At 39.9% G+C, this 21,703-nt stretch overlaps 1 long non-coding RNA gene across 2 annotated transcripts in view; it reads right to left on the bottom strand.

Moving 5' to 3' along the window:
* The window catches only part of LOC146615361 (uncharacterized), a 42,114-nt gene extending 21,610 nt beyond the window's left edge, over nucleotides 1-20,504 (bottom strand). Inside the window, exons 1-2 of one of the 2 annotated variants that reach the window (XR_014907021.1) lie at nucleotides 20,407-20,504; nucleotides 11,893-11,952 (exon numbers count right to left, since the gene is read on the bottom strand). This is a non-coding gene — a long non-coding RNA (uncharacterized LOC146615361). Of the gene's footprint in view, nucleotides 1-11,892; nucleotides 11,953-19,280; nucleotides 19,799-20,406 lie in introns of those variants that run through there. The other variant, XR_014907022.1, reaches the window with a different exon arrangement.
* Nucleotides 20,505-21,703: the final 1,199 nt, after the last annotated feature.

Raw genomic sequence — 21,703 nt, forward strand, 5'->3', positions numbered from 1 at the left:
ATTAAGATAAATGAAAATATTTTAATATGAAGTCATTGGGGCTGCCACAAACGATTATTCTGATAGTCGACTAGTCACCGATTATTTTTGCGATTAGTCGACTAATCAGATCATGCATCCATTGGACATGAAACGTACAGCTTATTGCACCAGCAGCATCTACTCTTATATAACTATCATTAGCTTACAGCTTTAAGTGTTTAAGGTATGTGCGAACTAAAAATAAAGACAAGATGAGAGTTTATTAAATTTTAATGACAGTTGCAGATTGTTTCGGTGGAGTTTAATAAACTCCTTGCTATCTAAAATATAAAAGGACATTCTCGAGCATCTCACACTTCTGATAATCAGTTGTCTGCTTGACGTTTATTCAGCTGTGTAAAAACTATAACTTTAATTTCAGCCAAACCGATTTACTCAGGAACAAATAAAATACAAAAAAGAAGTTATCTAAGTGACTTATATCATGTTTAACCTGAGTAGCGAAAGACCGCAGTGGGTAACAGACGTCTACGAAAAAGTCGGAGCGCTTTTGAAAATATGTGGTGTCTTGATAAACTGAGCAGATATTTGAGGTTTACACAGCTACATTCTCGCCTGAAAACATGTTAAATGTTTATTTTGTGACCCAGAAAGAAGAATAAGAGTAATATTAAAACTAACTAGCTGCCACCATTGTTGGAAACTGAGCAGTGCCACGCTATGAATTCTGGTATAGGTTGGGCCACGAAGTACACACCCGGACCCATCCTTCAAATCTGGGGAAAAGGAGGACGCATTTGTCGGCCGCTTTTGTCGGAGTCTTCGAATTTGGACAGTCTTTGTCGTGTCGCTGTAACGCAATCGGCTTACAAATGCGGGCACAGTAGGATGCAGTTCCTGAATTTGGACACAGCTACGATACTGGACACTGCTTATTCTTCTTCGGGGTTTAACGGCAGCTGGCATCCTTGTACCAGTGTTGCCAACTCCTCAGTAAGGAAAATCGCTATTGGTTGTCCTAAAAGTCGCTAGAAGTCGCTAAATGATGTCATTGCCTAATTTGCATAATTGGTCATGCTAATCTAATTGTAACCTATGTTGTTGGAGAGAGAAATAACATTGTGGAAGAGACATAAAGTGAGTAAAAAACGTCCTAAATGCATTAAGAGTTTATTTAGAACTACAAATTAAATTTCTTTTAGCAATTATTGTTTTTTTTAATGTCACAATTCCAACCCTGCTCCTTTACCCGGGCTTGGACCGGCAAGTGACCCGAAATAGGCACTCTGGTGGAGTTACTTTGTGTGTGTGTGTTTATAAGTAGTTTTAAACCTTGTGATCCACAAAACAGCATAAGAGTCAAAGAGTAAAAGAAGAACTGACTGCATTACAGCACCCGCTGCTTGTTGAGAGTAAAAGCGATACGCGCTTTAACGTTGTTGTTTTTTTTAGAAAAAAAGTCGCTAAGGGGTCTGAAAACTAGCTAAATACAGCGACAAAGTCGCTAAGTTGGCAACACTGCCTTGTACATGCAGTGCTGCCATCTTCTGTTTCAGTCCATTATTACACTCTTAAATCCTGCTACTTATTCCTGCGTCTTTTGGGATCTTACAAAGCATCAAACGATGCGTCGACTATTAAATTAGTCGTCGACGATTTTGATAGTCGACGTAATCGTGACTAGTCGACTAATCGTGGCAGCCCTAGAAGACATTGAACGTTTGCATCACTTGTATTATAAGAACAATTACTAGCTGCTTTCCTGTACAACCATTTTCAACACAGAAAATGACTCCATGTTAGCCCCCATTACTTTCCATTATGAATGCTACCGACATGACAGAGATTTCTGGTTTTGGACATACAGGAGCACTTTTTTCTATAATGTGTTGTGTTCCCAGAGAAGACAAGTACCAAACTGAGAGCCCCTTTAAAAGAAGGTGTTACTTTATCTCCTTAGAAGTGACACAATGGTCACTTATGCTGCCATCACACTTATAATGAGCTAGTGAGGTGCAATTAGCTCCCACATATTGTTCCACACCATGTTAAAATTTTAGAGTCTAAATACTCCAGGACCGGGAAATAAAACTGCAGGGCTTCAGACAGAAATGTGCTGGTGTGACTTCCGGTTGAGCTTTGATGGAGTAGGACGCGAGTCTGGGAGCTCCCGCCGATTTCGATTAAATTGTTATTTATTCGCGCGTTTTGGCCGTATTTTCAGTCCTGTTTTGGTTTGTGGATTGTCTTGTTGAGAAGTTTTACGCGGGCCGGCGTAAAATGGCAGCAAAAAATGTTAAAACCCGCAGTACTATTCAGACACAACTGAGGCCTAGTTTGCAAACCGCGACCACACCCTCGAGTGAGCCGTCGTCTCCTGCAAAGCCCCCCACATGTCAAGCTAATCCTGATATTGAGGCTCTCAAGGTCGAGTTGCTGGCTTCGCTGAGGAAAGATATCGCCGACATCTTTAAAAAGGAACTTCAGGATACTCTGGGTGATGCTTTGTCTACCATTAAGTTCGACCTGCAGGCGGTGAAGACGCAGCTGGCGATCGATAAAGCTGCAAATGACGCTACCATGTCTGAGCTAAAAGGTACGGTGAAGGAGATGGAGCACGCACTTACTGTCTGCTCTGATGATATAGCTGAGATGAAAAACACTATCAAGGGTCTCACAGCTCATGTAGCCAAGCTGGAAAGTAAGTGTGAAGATTTGGAGTCCAGATCGCGGCGCAACAATGTTAGGATAGTGGGAGTACCGGAGGGCCCTGACACGTGCACCACTGCCGCCGTAGCTTCCTTGCTAAAAGAAGCATTTGATCTGGGGAAGGAGCCGCTTTTGGATCGTTCGCACAGGACCCTCCAACCCGCACCTAAGCCTGGCGACCGTCCACGAGCCATTGTATGCAGGTTTCATTACCACACTGACTGTGTCGACATTTTACGACGTGCTAGAGAACGCCGACAGATTAAAGTTGGAGATCGGACCATCTCAGTCTTCCCCGACTACACCGCCAGGGTGGCACGGGCTCGTGCTGCATTCAACACGGTCAGGCAGCAACTCCGTGGCATTGACGGTGTTCGGTATGGCCTGCTTCATCCAGCGCGACTCTGCATCACATATAAGGGTGTCGAGAAGGACTTTGTTTCGGCAGAGGAGGCCAGTGATTATGTCAAAACTTTGATTTCTGGGTGAGCCTCGTTAGCTCCTCAGTTTGATACTGTAATGCTGCTAAGGGTTCACGGTCTCCTTAGGTTTAACGCCACCTGTGCATTGTTTTCTTAGGCCATTGTGCTGGTTATTGTACTGTTGGTGTGCTGGTTCCTTTTATTTTCATTGTTATTTATTGAAACTGGATCATATAATATACTCTTGAACTTCGGACCAGTCCGGCACAATCTTCTCCAAGCTTGCTGCATTGATTTGCATAGGACTGAGTTGTTTTTCGTTTCTGTTAAATTTTTATTTATTTATTTTTTTGTTTGGTTGTTTTTGTTTTAATTGTTTATCTATTTATGTATGTTGTTTTTGTTTTTTGTTTTTTTAAATTTTATGCACTTTCGGTGATTTGTTGGAAAGTTCTCCTTCTGAGGAAGTCATATTTTGTACTGTGAGATCTTTTTTTGGTTGGTTGGTTTCCTTTTTATTTTTTCCCTTTTTAAAAAAAACATGTTTACTGTTACGCGCACACTGTTATGCTGTAGAGAAGTTGGTGAGAGGTTATTTTTCCCTCTCTCGCTTTTATTTTTATTTAGACAACAATTAGTCCAGTCACTTCGGTGAATCATTTTTGCTACTTTGGGGGTACACTGCTGTCTCCTTTGTTCTGTTCTGTGGAGACTTGGGGGTGTATTTGTGTTCAGGGTTGGGTTGGGGGGGGGGGCTGTCCCATTTCGGCTCTTCATGGCCACTGGCATTTTGGTTTGGTCTTTTTCCTCTTCCTTTTTGTAAATGGTTAATGGAAATATAGACCCCAGCATTGCTGGGTCAGGTATGCCTCTTAGATTCATTAGTTGGAATATCAGAGGTATGGGTAACCCTGTTAAGAGATCTAAGGTTTTTACTCACTTGAAACGTCTAAATTCTGACATAGCATTTTTACAGGAGACTCATCTTCGCATTAAGGATCATTATAGGTTATATTGCCCTTGGGTAGGTCAGGTCTTTCACTCAAATTTTAATTCGAAGGCTAGAGGAGTGGCCATTCTCATTAATAAGAAAGTTCAATTCACTTTGACCAATGTTGTCGCTGATAGGAACGGTAGATACATCATTGTTGCTGGTACCCTAATGCAGAAAAAGGTTTTGTTGGTAAATGTATATGCCCCGAATTTTGATGATGCTGAATTCGCTAATAGATTGCTGAGTAACATCCCCTTTCTGAATACACATTTGCTTATCCTTGGTGGTGATCTGAATTGTGTTTTTGATCCAATTTTGGATCGATCTAGTCCTCGTAATTTGACTCAATCATCTATGTCTAAAACATTCTCAGATTTTATGAAACAGAATGATCTTGTTGATCCATGGAGATTTCGCAACCCTTCAATCAAAAAATTTTCATTCTTCTCTCAGGTCCACCAGTCTTATTCCAGGATTGATTATTTTTTCATCGACAGAACTCTTAATTCATGTGTTAATTCTTCCGACTATTCTGGTATTGTAATATCTGATCATTCTCCTCTGCTATTGGATGTTCATCTTTCTACCCATAAACGTAGCCCTCCACTTTGGAGATTTAACTCTCTCCTTCTGGCGGATAAAGAATTTTGTGAATTTATTTCAGGCTCTATTGAGGAGTTCTTGTCCTTCAATCAGGATGATTCTGTCTCATATTCTCTGCTATGGGAGACTCTTAAATGCTACCTGAGAGGTCAAGTTATTTCTTACTCTGTCCGTGCTAATAAAAAGATTAATGCCAGGCTTAAAGAACTTATAGCTGCAATTAGTAACCTTGATCAAAGTTATACACTGAACCCTTCTCCAGAATTACTGAAGCAGCGCCTTGATTTGCAAGCAGAATTTGATCTTATGTCAACCAAAGAGGCTGAGCACTTATTACTACGCAGTCGTGGCTCATATTACGAATATGGTGACAAGGCTAGTCGCTTGTTGGCACATCAGTTACGACGTCAGGCCTCCTCGCGTGTGATCCCCATTATTAAACACTCTGATGACAATATTACTACAGATCCCTTGGAAATTAATTCTACCTTTAAAACATTTTACTCTTTGTTGTACAGGTCCGAATTTCCCATGGATAAAGCTAAAATGAATGCATTTCTTCATAATCTTTCAAACCCTGTTATTGGTGCTAATGATGTGGGGCAATTGGACTCCCCATTATCTGTTGAAGAAGTATTAAAAGCTATTACAGCTATGCAGTCTAATAAAGCCCCGGGCCCGGATGGGTTTCCAATTGAATTCTATAAAACATTTATTGGTAAATTGGCACCATTGCTTTTGTCTGTGTTTAACGAATCCTTGGAAACCGGTTCATTACCACCTACTTTCACACAAGCAACCATAGCGCTCCTTCTCAAAAATGACAAGGACCCAACCTCCTGTGGTTCCTACAGGCCATTATCTCTGCTTAATGCCGATGCAAAGGTATTGGCTAAAGTAATTTCATCTCGCCTTGAGGATGTGCTTCCTCGAATTATATCTGAAGAGCAGAATGGCTTTATAAAGGGACGGCAATTGTTTTTTAATACCCGTACACTCTTTAATGTTATTTACTCAAAGCGTCTATCTGAACTTCCTGAACTTGTGATTTCTTTAGATGCTGAAAAGGCTTTCGATAGGGTGGAGTGGGAGTACTTGTTTGCCGTTTTAGAGAAATTTGGTTTTGGTGATAAATTTATTTCCTGGATTCGGCTTCTTTATTCGTCCCCTAAAGCCAGTGTTCATACTAATGATGTTTACTCTGATTATTTTGCGCTGGGTCGTGGTTGTCGTCAAGGTTGCCCTTTGTCTCCCTTACTCTTTGCCATTGCCATCGAGCCTCTGTCTATTACATTGCGATCTTCTTCTGTATTCAGGGGAATCATCCGTAATGGAATTACACATAAAGTATCATTGTATGCGGATGACTTGTTATTATATATGACTGACCCCGCATGCTCCATCCCTGCTGTTTTAAGTATTCTGGAGAACTTCAGTTCGTTTTCAGGTTATAAATTGAATTTGGGGAAAAGTGAGTGTTTTCCTGTTAATACGGCAGCACGTCAACTTCAACAGTCCGATCTACCCTTTCGTCTCAGTCCGTCTGGGTTTAAGTACTTAGGGATTAACGTGACTCGCTCTCTAGCTGGCCTTAAATCAGCAAATTTGTCTCCTCTTATATCTAGGGTCACATCTGATATTCAAAGATGGGGTAATCTCCCCCTTTCTTTAATCGGTAAGATTAACGTTGTTAAAATGAACATCTTACCAAAATTTTTATTTTTATTTCAGTCAATTCCCTTATTTTTGCCGAAACATTTTTTTGTTTCACTGGACAAGATTATTGGTTCTTTCATTTGGGGAGGGAAGCCACCTAGGGTCTCTAAAACTTTGCTGCAGCGATGCAGATTTAGTGGAGGACTTGCATTACCTAATTTTTTAGTCTATTACTGGGCCGCTCACATCCATAAACTTTGCTACTGGCTAAAATCTTCTGGTTCCTCGTGGTGTAAATTGGAGCTATCATCATGTAAGGGCTCTTCTTTACCGGCTTTGCTCTATTCCTCTTTACCCGTGAGACCCTCTCTGTACACTGATAATCAGGTGGTTCTTAACACACTCAAAATCTGGTTTCAGTTTAGACGTCACTTTAATTTTGTAATGCCGTCTTCCTCGGGTCCTCTAAGCGAAAACCATTTGTTTCCCCCTTCACTTTTGGACTCGACATTTTCAGTGTGGTGTGACAAGGGTATAAAACAGTTCAAACATTTATATGTGGATGGTGTTTTCGATAGTTTTCCCAACTTGTCTTCTCGTTACAATCTCCCTGTTACCCATTTGTTTCGCTATTTTCAAATTCGAAATTTTGTTGCTAAGTGTTTCCCAAATTTCCCCTCTTTACCTCCAGAACAGCAGTGGGAAACTACGTTATCATTTGTTCCTCATCACAGAGGAACCATTTCGAAACTCTATGATGCTATTCTGTCTTTTAGTAACCACTCTAATGTTAAGCTTAAGCGTACATGGGAAGAAGAACTGGGATTTCGAATACATGAGGAGTCTTGGGAACGGGCTATAACGAGGATACGATCTTCCACCTCCTGTGCTCGTCTTGGACTTATTCAATTTAAGGTCATACACAGGGTGCATTTCTCTAAGTCTAGACTTTCTGAATTGTATCCAGAAGTGGAAAATAAATGTGATAAATGCCATGGTTCTCCTTGTCACCTTAGCCACATGTTTTTTCTGTGCCCTGAGCTACAAGGTTTCTGGACAAGGTATTTTGCTATTATGTCAACTGTTCTTGGGGTAACTCTTCATCCTTGTCCTCTGATTGCTGTGTTTGGGATTCCTGCTCGCTCACTTACACTTGATTCCACACAAAGGGATATTATAGCCTTCACATCCCTATTAGCGAGACGTCTAATATTGTTGCATTGGAAGTCTGCTAAGTATCCTACTATTTCCCGGTGGCTTAAAGATGTCATGTTTTTTTTAAAACTTGAAAAAATTAAATATACGTTGAGAGGTTGCACAGCCAAATTTTTTCACAAGTGGCAACCCTTTATCTCTTATTTTGCTAGTCTAGAGGTATTGCCTGTTTAAATCTACTTTTGTTACAGTTATATTCCTCTAATATGTTTGATGGTTGTGTTGATCTGTGTGGGACTGGGGGGTGGGGGGGTGGGGGGGGGGGGGGGCGTTGTGTTTTGTTTTTTTGTTTTTTTTGTTGTTTTTTTCATATATATATATGTGTTAATTTACTTAGGAAAATTAAGAAAGGTTGATTGTATTTCGGTAACTGCAAGTACTGTTTTCTTTTTTCAATAAAAATATTTTCAAAAAAAAAAAAAAAGAAATGTGCTGGTGTCTGTCACACTTACACACACTCAGAAACAAAACAGCCCTCCTCAAACAAGTTGCCTCTATAAGTTGTATGTTAATTAAACTTTTGTCAGAGTATTAGCTTCTATTTTCCGACCCTGCGCCCTCCATTCAGCAGTCACGTCTTAAAATACATATACAAATACACGAGCAGACACACACAGACTTTCAAATGTATAGCCACCACATGTTTCAGTTACATGTTTCAGAACAAGATGACTAGGTGCCTGACAACCTCAGTGATGGAGGAGATGTGAGGGTGGGAGGAAAAAAAAACGTTACCCTAGCGTGTTAGTTTTCTGCCAGGGAGTCCCTATTGACCTGTTAAACCTTTGTGACTGGAACAAATGCAAATGGCGCTGACTTGTTCACACAACATACTAAAGGCTCATTCAAATGAGGCCCCGGGCCACAATGAAGCAGTGGCCGAGCACTCTGTGGAGGCTGGGCAGCCCCCAGTCTGAGAGAGAGAGAGACAGACAGAGATTCATTTTGCCATTGCACAGTTCATTCCAGTTGTCTGGTAGAGAGCAGTCATCCACTCTGATTACTTCTCCTTCATGAACACAGACACACACACACTCACAAGATAAAATTACCTTACACCTCTCCTGTAATTCTGTGCTTACTAAATCACACTGTTACACTGCACTGAACTTTACCCTGTAATTACCTTGTCTGTAATACTTTGTAACTGGATGCTAGCGGACGTGAACTGCTCCTGTTATCAAGTATGACACCACTCATCCTTGATAATGACACACTGGTTAATACACTCTAGCTTTCGCAAAGATACTGACTGTGCCCCAATGACTAATCACTTTTTAAGTCTGTCCAGCCAGCACAGAACAGGAAATGAAGTTGTAAAGAAATGAATAGAGACTGGAAGAAAGTGGCAGAGCAATACAACTCAAAGGCTAAATAACAGATAAATTATATGAATAAACAGAAAAAAAATAACTCTATCAGTAACAGCAATAATGACTACAATCAAGTCTATCACAGTTCATGTCAAAAATGAAAGTATGAGTAAGATATTTACAGCCTCAGAAATGGAAAAGAGCCAGACAATCCAATTGAGGTTTTTCATAATAAGAGCATGAGCTGAGGTATTCAAACTGAGATACAATATTTGTATGAGTCAGTCCACAACTGGGTTATGAAAACAAAAATCTACAGTATGTAAACAACGTTAAAATGCTAAAAAGGAATGCAGCCAAAACACTGCGGGGAAGCCTAGGATTAAAAAATGATTTTTAAAAAAGACCATGTCTCTGCGATTCCCCCCGGTCTGTACACATCTATTGTGTTTATTTCTTGTGCACAGTGTGTAAGAATGTTTAAAAAAAACAAAAAACAAATTAGAAGCTCAGCTTCACTATAATGTTTTAAGAAGCAACTATTAAAAACAATTAAATTAAAATTGTTTTATGCGTAACACACAGCAACAAAATACCTCATTGTGATATTGGAGTATTAGCCTTTTAACAGAATACAACATGCTAGGGTGGAAATAAAGTAGAGCTCTTTTGCTCCATCCCCTTTCTTCAAGCAGGAGATTAGTGGGAGCCTGAGGATGACTCTCACGCGCACATATGGACAACACCTGACCTGAGAGAAGCTGCCTACTGGACCTCCACTAAACTGGATTTATCAAATGAAGGGTTTTATACCAAAGAAGGGATGTAGTGGGATGTAGACCAACTACTGCAATTCAGTGTAGCGACCTAGATCCAATACTCTGTGAACATGTAGAAGTTCAATTTTGATGGTTAATTTGATGTACAGATGTTGTTTTATTTAAAGAATTTACAGCTACAGAACTCACTCTCTCTCTTTCATATATATATATATATATGCTTGGAAACAAGCGTTAAAACTTGGGATTTATTTCAATGTGTAAACATGAAGCTGAGATGTGCTGCCCATGCTGTATAAGGAGTGACATCTGCAGAGGTCACACATGAGCTAAAACTCTGCAGAAAAAGAGCAGAGGAAATTTAGAGAGAGGAGAAACCGAGGAGACAGATCAGACGTCTAACCCCATTTACAAGTACTTTTTATTGCTCTGTTAAAGTTTGTTTTGCAGGCCTGAAAAGCTCGCTACATAACACAACACAATGACTGCAGTAGGTTAAATAATTAGTGATTTTCTATTTAAATATTCATATAAATTGTACTTACTACTTTTTATTCTTTGACTCCTCCCAAAACATGTTTTTATACTTTCTACTTGTCTTTTTTTAACATTAACATTTCTCTCTACATGTCTTTGTACCAGATTTTTACACAAAACACGAAGCTTACATAAGACACATGGATACACTTTTAATTTCCATCGCCGGACACCTGGAGCAGCTCCAACATTAAACCACTGCTTTAATCAATAGTCTACATTATAAAGTTATTATTATACTGTAGAGGACTACTTCCTATTGAGTTCATTAAGTTCTTAATTTTTGGAATACTTTGCTTCCAATTCATTTTAATTTTTTACACAAGATTTTAACTTTAAACTTAAGTGGATTAGTTCCACTCATCACAGAAAAAGGACACAGGTCACACGCAGAAGCAAACTGAGCTTTCACAACTAAACGAAAATTATAATGAACTCTTTTGGCCGACTCCAGTCAAAAGCATATCCTGCAGCCAAGCACTGTTCAAAAGCACAGAACTTTATTTCATGTTCTAGTGAAGCTCCAGATGCTTCCAAACATGCTAAACATGTCATGTTGAATTATGAGAAAGTGCTGGAAAACCGATGTGTGAAACATGCAAATATTTTGCAGTTAATCTAACCATGGGGCTGGAAAACAAGAGCACTTTAGGGTTCGATACTTTGTTCAATACAGTCAGTAAGTACTGTGGCATCTATGCCGAGTACTGCATGAGAAATACACAGTAGTGTTTGGAGGACGTTTTTTTCTTACTTAAAAAGAAGCACAAAACAAGATTAAGAGGAACATCACATTACCAGTGGTCCGAGTAAACTCAGTGAACTTTTGTGAGCTTGATATTGATCTCATGGCAATGAATCAGCCAACTCCACCCATGTGGTATTCTATGCAAGTCAAAACAAACATAATTCCAGTAATCCCTTGTGTTTTCGTCAAGAATGTTATTCATTCAGGTGCCTTCAAAGTTTACCCACATTCATTTGGCACAAAAGAAGTCTTGAATCGTCTCCTTCTAATTTCTATTTCAGCACTTTATGCCCAAGGATAACCATAGGTGCCCTTATTAACTAAAAAACCTCTCCTTCCTTGCACAGATCATGGAAAACTCAGTTTTGCAACAAATGCATGACAACGTCATTTGTTCTGATTTACAAGGAATCAAATACTTCACAGAACAGAACCAAAATGATTAGTTATCACACATAACCACCCCTATAGGCAGGCCCATGTGGCTTTCAGTGGGAATCTCCAAGTTCGGCAGTCCTGTTGGACAAACTGTGACTCATCACTCAAATCTGATTATGCAGTTTGACTCTTAATCATCCCATTTTATGTCACTCTGCCACTTTGACTTTCACAAAAGATGAGGAAAGATGCCTCGAGTGTGCATACATCTTGAGCAAACTCTACTTGAAAACCCTCAATGACATTACGAAGTACAGATTTCACAGTGACTAAATTTCAGTTCCCATTTCAGCCTTCAAACTTTCGTCCCTTTTATAATTAAAAAATTATAAAGAGATGATGGACAAAGACAGAAAAGTTATATAGGTTTGAATTGATGTTTTTGATTTTCATTTATTATAATACAAAAAATATATATGCTACCCTTTCAGCAGGCATAAGAGTGTTGAATAAATTAGCATGGATCTCTGTGCCCTTCAAACAAATGTATGCTCACCTGCTTTACAATGTCTGAGGCCCTGTGGGTTCTCGTTCTCCTCGATGTGCTGCCCTGCACCTTAAAAAGAGAGAGAGAGAGAGAGAAAAGGGTCAGTTTACAAATTAGCATTGGGGATGATCGCCACTCTGTTGCTTCAACCTGCACTGTGAAAAAATGATCGAGATCTGTGATTGATTAGGATTTGTGGTGCACCGTTTTGTTGCGTGCTGTTCTCTCACAGTGTGCCAGCAGAAGCTGGGAATGACACATCGATACTGGAACATTTCTGCTGCTACATATCGTCGCTGTATGGCAGAAGACCAGAACAATAATATTTACACTTTGTTTCAACCATAAGTTTTCGTTTTCATGAAATAATCGTGTTTAACTGCAATCATAAAGAATAAATATTAAATATATCTGTTAACATATATTTTCATATACAAAAAAGGACATTGATATACCTCATGAAGTACAGATTGAGTTGTTCAAATCAGCATAAAAACTATAACTTTTACCCATTATGGGGCGTCATATTTGTCTATCAAGAATTCAAAAGCAAACTAAAATAATTTGTGATAGATAGATAGATAGATAGATAGATAGATAGATAGATAGATAGATAGATAGATAGATAGATAGATAGATAGATAGATAGATGTAATATGTAAGTAGTATCAAATATTAGCCACAATTTTAATGTAATTGTTATTGCACTTTAATGCAACTTTACAGAGCAAACTTAAATATAATTTTATTTAAAAAGGTGCAATATGCACAACACCTTGCTATAGGAGGAGGACACTCTTTAGCATCTAGAGCACAAGCACATCAGAGCTAAGGGTCTCCTTTTCTTGCATCGCCAGACACTGCTGCAGCTTAGAAGTGATCTATCCCACAACCCCACCCTCATTCAGTCTTTTCCCCTGACCTCAGCATCACCTGATGCCTGCTGTTGGGTTAGGGACACTGAACGCACCACAAACAAGGAGTCATTCCTGTTAAACTTCTTTAAAGTGTAACTGGAGCCTCACGCTCAGTCTGATTATGAAGTTTACAGTGGGACTCAAGCAGACACTTGGATACTTGTGGAAATTAAGTCTGGCAAGAAGCCTTGTTACGTTTACTGTTTCTGCACTAGGGCTGCCACGATTAGTCGACTAGTCACGATTACGTCGACTATCAAAATCGTCGACGACTGATTTAATAGTCGACGCGTCGTTTGAAGCTTTGTAAGATCACAAAAGACGCAGGAATAAGTAGCAGGATTTAAGAGTGTAATAACGGACTGAAACAGAAGATGGCAGCACTGCATGTACAAGGATGCCAGCTGCCGTTAAACCCCGAAGAAGAAGAAGTAGCTCCGTCCCAGAATTCATAGCGCAGCCCAGCTCTGTTGTCAACAATGGCGGCAGCTAGTTAGTTTTTATATTACTCTTATTATTCTTTCCGGGTCACAAAATAAACGTTTAACATATTTTCAGGCGAGAATGTAGCTGTGTAAACCTCAAATATCTGCTCAGTTTATCAAGACACCACATATTTTCAAAAGCGCTCCGACGTTTTCGGAGACGTCTGTTACCCACTAGCTCGATAGCTAGCCGGGGGCTAGGCTAACTAGAGCCGTGAGAACACCGGACTCCCGGCAAATCGTTTTCAAACCCACTGCCGTCACTTAGCTTAAAATGTTATTGTTTGGCTTTTTTTTAGTATTTTATTTGTTCCTGAGTAAATCGGTTTGGCTGAGATTAAAGTTATAGTTTTTACACAGCTGAATAAACGTCAAGCAGACAGCTGATTATCAGAAGTGTGAGATGCTCGAGAATTTACTCCGGTGTCCTGTTATATTTTAGATAGCAAGGAGTTTATTAAACTTCACCGAAACAATCTGCAAACTTCATTAAACTTTAATAAACTATCATCTTGTCTTTATTTTTAATTAGCACTTAACTTAAACACTTAAAGCTGTAAGCTAATGATAGTTATATAAGAGCAGATGCTGCTGGTGCAATAAGCTGTACGCTGTATGTCCAATGGATGATGATGTGATTAGTCGACTAATCGCAAAAATAATCGGTGACTAGTCGACTATCAAAATAATCGTTTGTGGCAGCCCTATTCTGCACTGTAAAAGAGTTGCATGTACATTAACAATAAAACAGGGCTGCCACCAAGTTACTGTTAGTTTAACAGTTTTCCTACTGTTATCTACATTACAGCATGCTACTACAATGATAGCGTGTCCTGAAGTGCTCCGCGTTCCTTTATTTCTTCCTTATACCACGTCAGCTATAAAAACCTGCACAATGTAAGTCTTCCTCTCTCTCTCTTTACCACTGAGGGCATAGCCTGCTTGTTTGTAAAAGATTTACTGGAATTGTGACCAAGGTATGGAGGCATTTACATTTAGTATTAGCTCTCAATGGTGGCTCATGTGTTTCATCAAACAGGATTGGTGATTAAAATGAAATATCGACCTCTAATGTCAGTTAACATAATGTGAAAGTTTAAAAAAAAAAAAAAAAAGGGGCAACAGTGTCTGTCCAGCTTTCAGTGCTAAGGCTAATCCTGCTAGCATTCTATAGACAGACAATAAATAATGCATTATCAAAAAAAGTTTTATTTTTTACATAAATAGACTTGATTGGAAATGACTCGGAGTGTACAAAATCAAGCATACCTCATATTGAAATTATATAATTTGCACTCAACATTTTGAGAAGACCACTTTCTATATAGACTATGTACTAACCAATAATAATAATAATAATAATAATAACAACAATAATAAATTGCTGACTCAACATATTTATTCAAGACTTCAGCTTTTTTTTTTCTGTCCACGAAGTTACAGCCTCAGGGCTAATGCTGCAAAGTCCAATTAAGGGTTAAAGACACCCGGCCAAGGCTTGCTTACTGAGCAAGTCAAACCCCTCTGCTGTAGTCACACAAACAAGATATTAAAACACAAGGAAAAAATGGTTCCTTGACTACTCCTTGAGCAGACTAGACTATTCATTAATGAATAGAATGAATAGAATGTTTCGTAACCCATATGGAAAAGATATACATAAATCTTATAAAGTTTGTATCTGTCGTTGTATTTTTACTCAGTTGTATATAGCATTCGTATTCTATTTTTATCTTATTGTATATTTTTATTCTATTTTATTCTACTGTATATAGTATATTATTTTATTCTATTCTGTACAGCTGTGTACTGTATTTATTCTTATTGTATTCTAATTTTTGCGTCATAACTTTTGCACTGTCCACTTCCTGCTGTGACAAAACAAATTTCCCACGTGTGGGACTAATAAAGGTTATCTTATCTTATCTTATCTGTCTTGTGTGAAACTTGTATGAAAAGCATATAAGTGTGAAAACAGATATAAGATCCCTTGAAAAATTATATAATGAAACTTGTATGTTTTGGATACTTACTAAAACAATGTATGAAAGTAATGCGAAAGTGGCCACTTTCATGAGTAAATCATGTAATCCTTATATGATTTACTCATGGAAGTGGCCACTTTCATGAGTAATCACATATAAGTTTTTACTATTTCTTTTCCGTATGGGAAGGACCGATACAGTCCTTACGAAACAGGTATTCTGGAATATTTCTGTCTCTCGGCAGCTGCTGGGTGTGTGACGATGTTTCTAGAATAGTCTGTAGATAGTTCAAAAGGTATTGAAAAAAAACATGAAAGAGGCTGAGTAGGTGTTTTTAGTTAGAGTATCTGGCCTTATTTAATTCCTACCACCCCCACCCCTCCACACTAAAATATGTACATGAAACCTTGAAGATGAGATTAGGTCATGCTGTTTCAACATTTCTAGCATTTGCCTTGGTCTGCATGTAGTTCTTGGAATAAGTGTCATCACACGTGAAATATGTCTAAGAACAAATTTAAACTCAGTGACCTTCAAACCAAATGAATCAATCTCACGTTTATTCCACAAAATTATTACATTTTTGGGATGCCAACGAGTTGATCTATAACGCCGGCTTCCAGTCATTCTTTTTCTGTGGTACAGTACCATTTATCACTCCGCAGATCACTCAGAAGATTCATTGGCTACTTTTATCTTTTGTTCTTTACTTTTTAGCTTTCAGCAATACAAAGGGCAAATGCTTTGTAGTGTCTCGACACTGGCCTTGATAAACCCGGTTTGTGTGTGTATGGTAAATACTTAAAAATACTTTAAATGCTTTCCAAGTATTTAATGGACCTCCCCTTTTTGCTGCACTTAGTTTATAACTGAACCGGAAGAATATGCACTCCTACCCACAAAGCAACCCCCTCACCCAGTCTTCTCACAGGACTTGTGAACTCTCCATAAACCCCTGAGTCCCTCCAGAACACTGCTGTTCATCTGGAATCAGAAAAACTCCACACACACACACACACAAAAAAAAAAACTTAAATAGACACTAAAGTACAGAGAGTGAAAAGAGAGAGGGACAGAAAGAGAGGCAGGCCAGATTGCAGAGGGCTGAATCAATGCAGCAGCCTGGTCTCTTTTTTTCCCTCTCCACTCTTTTTTCATTTTTTTCTCTCTCTCTCTCTCTCTCAAATGATTCACAGTGGAAAGAAAAGGCCTTTTCCCTGTCCTCAGTTGAACTCCACATCAGCTTCCTGTTAGAAAGGCAAGGAGGAAACACCCAGAGCAACACGCGCGTGCGCACATACACACACACAAACACACACAGAAGAAGGCCTTCACGAGTGGATTCTTCGCTGCCAGAGAAATTAGGTCAAGCACTTAAATGCCCTGTGCTGAGATGCACAGAGACTTCAAATGTGAAGTGTTTGGTGGGGACAGCAAAAGCACAGCAGAGCAACAAACACACATGCAAACAAACGCCTGTTGCACTCGGGATATACACACACTAGTGACACACTTTACATCTCATGGTTTTCCACATTATTAATACCAGAGAAAACTTAAATAATCAGTGACAGACGCCCACCTACTGTTAACACACCATCCATCTGTGCAGATTAGAACATGACAAGGTGGCTTTGTCACACACGATAAAATAAATGACGAATTAAAAAGGGGGTAAGGAGAAAAAAACAAACACATTTTAAAGCCCTTCTCAGGCAAAAAGCTAAAGGAGTATGTGTGAGTTCTCAAAACGCCAGATGACCTGATTAGGGAGCGACAGGACTCTGCGCGCCTATACGAAACAGCTAAAGATGGGGTGGGCGAGCACAAGACGCCACACTGCAGCATCGGCCGTGCACGCCGAAAATCCCCCTCGCCAAACCCCACCGCCCCCCGCCCTCTGACCTGAAATGGCCTTAAAGTAACAACACACCACATCGCCATCACGTCCAATCAACTATTCATAGAAAGGCTGGATTGCGCTCCGTCCTGATCTTGCCGTTTAGGGTTTCAATCAATTGCGTGAGATATGAGAGTGTGGCAGGGAGTGTGGGAGGGAGGATGAAGCTGCTCTGAAAGCAAATGAGAGGAATTTTTTTTTTTTTTTTTTTGCTGAATCCAAGCCTTCTTCTTTCCTACCATATTGGCCACTGCCAGTATGGCCCACAACGGAGCTCAGAGCTACAGGGTGGCGGACTGAATCTGAAAATAATCACGTCAATTTTCACTCCACAGCCATGTCCTTTCTTCTGTCCCACTGCCTCACTGTAGAGAAATGAACCCCGGCCCATTGTCTAAAGGCCACCTGTGTTTCTGCTGCATTCTCTCAAAGGCACATTTTCCTGTTTATAACCATGATTGTGCCTTATAAACATAAATCTCATAAGACACAGAGGGGAAAAAAATTTTGTTTGTGACCAAGCTATTGCAGCCAAGAGGTCGTTCTGACCCCGCTCAAATTTTTTGGCTCCTGACAGTTGTGTTCCTCTTTCATGGTGAGAATGTGGCAATAGCACAACACGCCGTGTTTTGTCAGCTAACACAGATCTTTTCCTGGGAAACGCTGCTGCTTCTTTGCAAATTTGACCGACACTCCAGAATGAACAGAATCTTACCCGACCGGCCAACCAGGCTGCACACAAAGCCTTGAGAGCACACAGGCACACATACACTCACAAAGCAAAAAAGAAAAAAATGTAGCCAGATGAGCAGAGATGAACTGGAAAGGAGAGGCAATTCTCTAAGGTGTGCGTGGGCCACTTTTTAACCTTTAACCTGCGATGCGTTTCCGTGCCGGTGAAGTGTGGCCTGAGTGATATATCCAAGATAAACTGACAGCAGTAAATTTGAGTATGAAGCTAACAAAAAAGGAGACTTGTGCTTTAAATCAATAGAGTCAAATTTAATAAATTTACACCCAGTGCAAATTACAAAGCAACCATGCTTTTATGACTTTATGTGCAGGCTGCATTTTTGCTTTAGTTGCTTTTAGAAGAGGACGATGATTTCCCCACTTTATTTATTATTTAGCAGGAATCTGTGTGATTATCTTCAGCCAAAAACAATCAAAGAACGAGGCTGTAAAAAGAACTTTGTGTGCTGCTACCTGGCCAGTGTAAAGCACCTGTTATTACTGCCCACATCCACGTGTAACATCAAACAAATCAACATCAAACGCATCACAAATCTAATATCTCACGGGGAATTTAAGCATGTGTCTTTTTAGAGAAGCTCAGTGTACACCTGAGACACAGCCAGGAAGCACCAAACGGGCCTTTAGAGCATTAAAAATACATTCAGCTACTGCTGAGTTAGCTGCTCTCGGATTTCAATGAATTAATTTCATCAAAAAACTTCTCTTGAGGGGAAACCACAGTGACACATCAGGGGGAAACCGCACAGTTCTACCATATGTTCTCGGGTCTTACATACGCTCATCATCTCGGGGCGCACAGCTCCGGGAGACGCAGTTTTTACTAATTAAACGCACATTTTTCCTTTTCCCCCATCAAATCCTTCAAACTGATCACTTGGAGAGCGGTGATGTTTTCCGCTGGATTGACGCGATCCGCCCGGCTGCCTATCTGTGTTTGCATCGGGGACAACAAAGGGGGGAAGATTATGCCTCTCAGCTAGCAGAAACTAGGGCACGGGAAGGCGACCTCTTTTCTCGTATTGCGACGGAGAATTTACAGCCTGGCGACCATTTCCATCACCGCGTATAGACTATAAGGTGTCTGCGACTTGTTCTCAATTTTAAAGACTTTTTTAAGCTATTAAACAGTTTCGGGCACGCTGGAAACTTCCCCTAAGGACTGTTTCAGTCATAACAGTGTCAATATCCACTGACTCAGTCTGGGGAGGGTGTTGGTGGAGGGGAGACGCACCGCCACAATTCACACACGCTGTATTGCTTTTGCTTTTAAAACAAAACCTTTGATGTAATTTTACGCAATTGGCGCAAATTTAAAACTAAAAATAAACGTATAGAGCGGCATTTTAATACGCACCGATTCGTCTCAAGTTCAAGTTGGATGGTCTGCTCCGGCGTGTCCAAGTCGGCCGGCTTTATATTTCCTTTAGCCCACGGTGACTCGTCTTCCTTTTTGTGTCTGGAGCCACGAAACAGCAGGAAATTAAAAAAGCAAGAAAGGGACGATATTTGCAGACTGAGATGTGGAGGAGTCATCCCGTGACTCGGTCTCCGAGAGCCGCTGCTATGTCACGAAAGTGTTGCGTTTCCCCCCTTTCTTTCTCCGCGTCTCTCTCGGCCGGCCATGCAGCTCGGTTCAGTGGGGACACACAGCAGACTGCGCCGTGCGACTCGCGCCGCCGGTGAACCAGATGCGTCAAGTTCAGCTGAGGTGAAACACGAGTTATACAACCACACCGCTGTGCGGTGCAGGCTGCTCTGCCGTGCTGCTTATTTAAAGACTCCAAAATACGAAGGGAAAGGGGGGGAAAAACAAAAGCCACCACTCTGAAATATCAGCAAAAACGAGCCTGCGTTCAGATGATTATTAAGGGCTGCCTCACTCCCTCCCCTCCTGCCCCCTCCGCGGACCTAAAAAGCACTATTTGCTGGCGTGAACTTTTGTCAGCCTCGTGAAAAAGACTATTTTAATTCCGCCGTCAACTTTTACTGGTGCTGAAAATAGTACAAATTACTGCCGCGAAATTATTTACAACAGTAAAAGAATATTAAAGAATTAAAAACAAAAATGCTATAAAACAACCACCAAGGTCACTGTAAAGTCACATATTTTCCATGGCACACAGGTTTTATGCCCCACCTTGAATTATTACACACATACCATGCCTTTTTCCCCACTTGCACCACCCCTGCTTTTGTAATTAACAATTACTCTGGTAAGTAGCTTTGCTGTAAAGTATTATTCATAAAAGTGTGTGCTTTTAAAACAAACTGCAAGTGTGAAGCTAAAGAAAAATAGCCACAAAACAAGCAAAATGTGCTGCGTCACCATCCGTCCGGGCTAACGGCGCTCTATTAACAGCACATTAACTTAAATGTAATTCTCATGTTAGCTTAGACCTTAACCTCCACAGCTAGGCTACTTCATTTTCTTCATCTGCTAGCTTTTAAAACACACTCCCCGAAAGCGGGACTTCACACACCTGTTCCCTCCCTGCAGTTAATGAGCTTCATTCAGTTTTGTCCTCTCTGCAAGTTAATGAAGACCTCCTTATTCATTCGACGCCACAGGTGACTCGCAGACAAGCCCGGACTTGTTGAGGTAGCCAGTTTGCCTCACAGACACTTTATTGATTAATCAGCTGTGGTGATGAGTCAAACCAGAGCTGCTGGAGCACGTCCCCGACATTTTGAAAAGTTGCTAAAAATAAATAAATAAATTTTTAAAAAAAACCCAAGTGGCAAAAGCGAGGGGACGTGGGAGATATTTTAATAGCTAATAATTTGATTTTTCATGCTGGGTCATACTAGTTTAATGTAAGGAAATGAAACTGTAATAGAGTCCGTGTACTAGGGGGGAAATGTTTTCCGAGAGAGTTTGTAGGGGAATTTTATGATTGGACTAAAAATAAATAGTGCGCATCTTTAGGTCTAAATCTTTTTTTTAATCTAAAATTATTTATAATAACATGGAAAGTTCATTAAACGTTATACTCCTTACACAGAGCTCTGCACAGTCACTCTTTAATAATGTAAACACACACAAAAGTGGCTTCCCTGTAAGATTTAACCTTTTCCTCAGGTATGTTACTGAGAAATGAGATTCTCTGAAGGCAAGGATAAAAAATTAACTTTTAATATTCCTCTGGAATGTGTAAGAACACACTCCCTCACCATCAACTGCTCAATGTAAATTAATAAAGGGGGACCAAAAAGTCAATTATTAAGGGAGCTAATTAATTAAAATCCTCCCTTAAAAATCATGGTAATAATATTAATAGGAAGAAAAACATTAAAAACACAGGTGGAAATATGTCAATGTGATTATTTTGTGGGAAAAAACTTAACACTAGTAACAGAAGTTGAACAGAAGCATGTTTGTCCCTCAGTTCGTGATCAAACCACTGCTTGTGTTAGTTGTTTTTTCTAAGCTCTGTGCACATTAGCACTGGAGCATCACACTGTGAACTAGCAGAGTGTGCAATGAGTGCACGTAAACCTGTATTTACAAGCGTACAGAACACCTATATTCACGAGCATGGAGCCATACTATAGGATTAGGAGTGTGTGTGTGTGAGAGAGAGAGAGATGTTACAGCTCAGCTGCCTATGGCCTGAGAATGTAGGCTTTAGCTTACTGGGATTAGAAGGTGACACGAGTTCATATTATTAAGACAAACACACACATATTTAAAGCTGCAATAGTTCATGAAAAAAGGCTGTGTGTAAACTTTTATTAACTAAAGCCAATTATAAAAAAAAATAGGGTAATGTTTTTACT

The sequence above is a fragment of the Diplotaxodon limnothrissa genome, linkage group LG17, assembly GCF_057381915.1.
Source record: "Diplotaxodon limnothrissa isolate DT_005_m linkage group LG17, D_limnothrissa_male_GT1.1, whole genome shotgun sequence".
In the NCBI taxonomy this organism is placed as follows: domain Eukaryota; kingdom Metazoa; phylum Chordata; class Actinopteri; order Cichliformes; family Cichlidae; genus Diplotaxodon; species Diplotaxodon limnothrissa.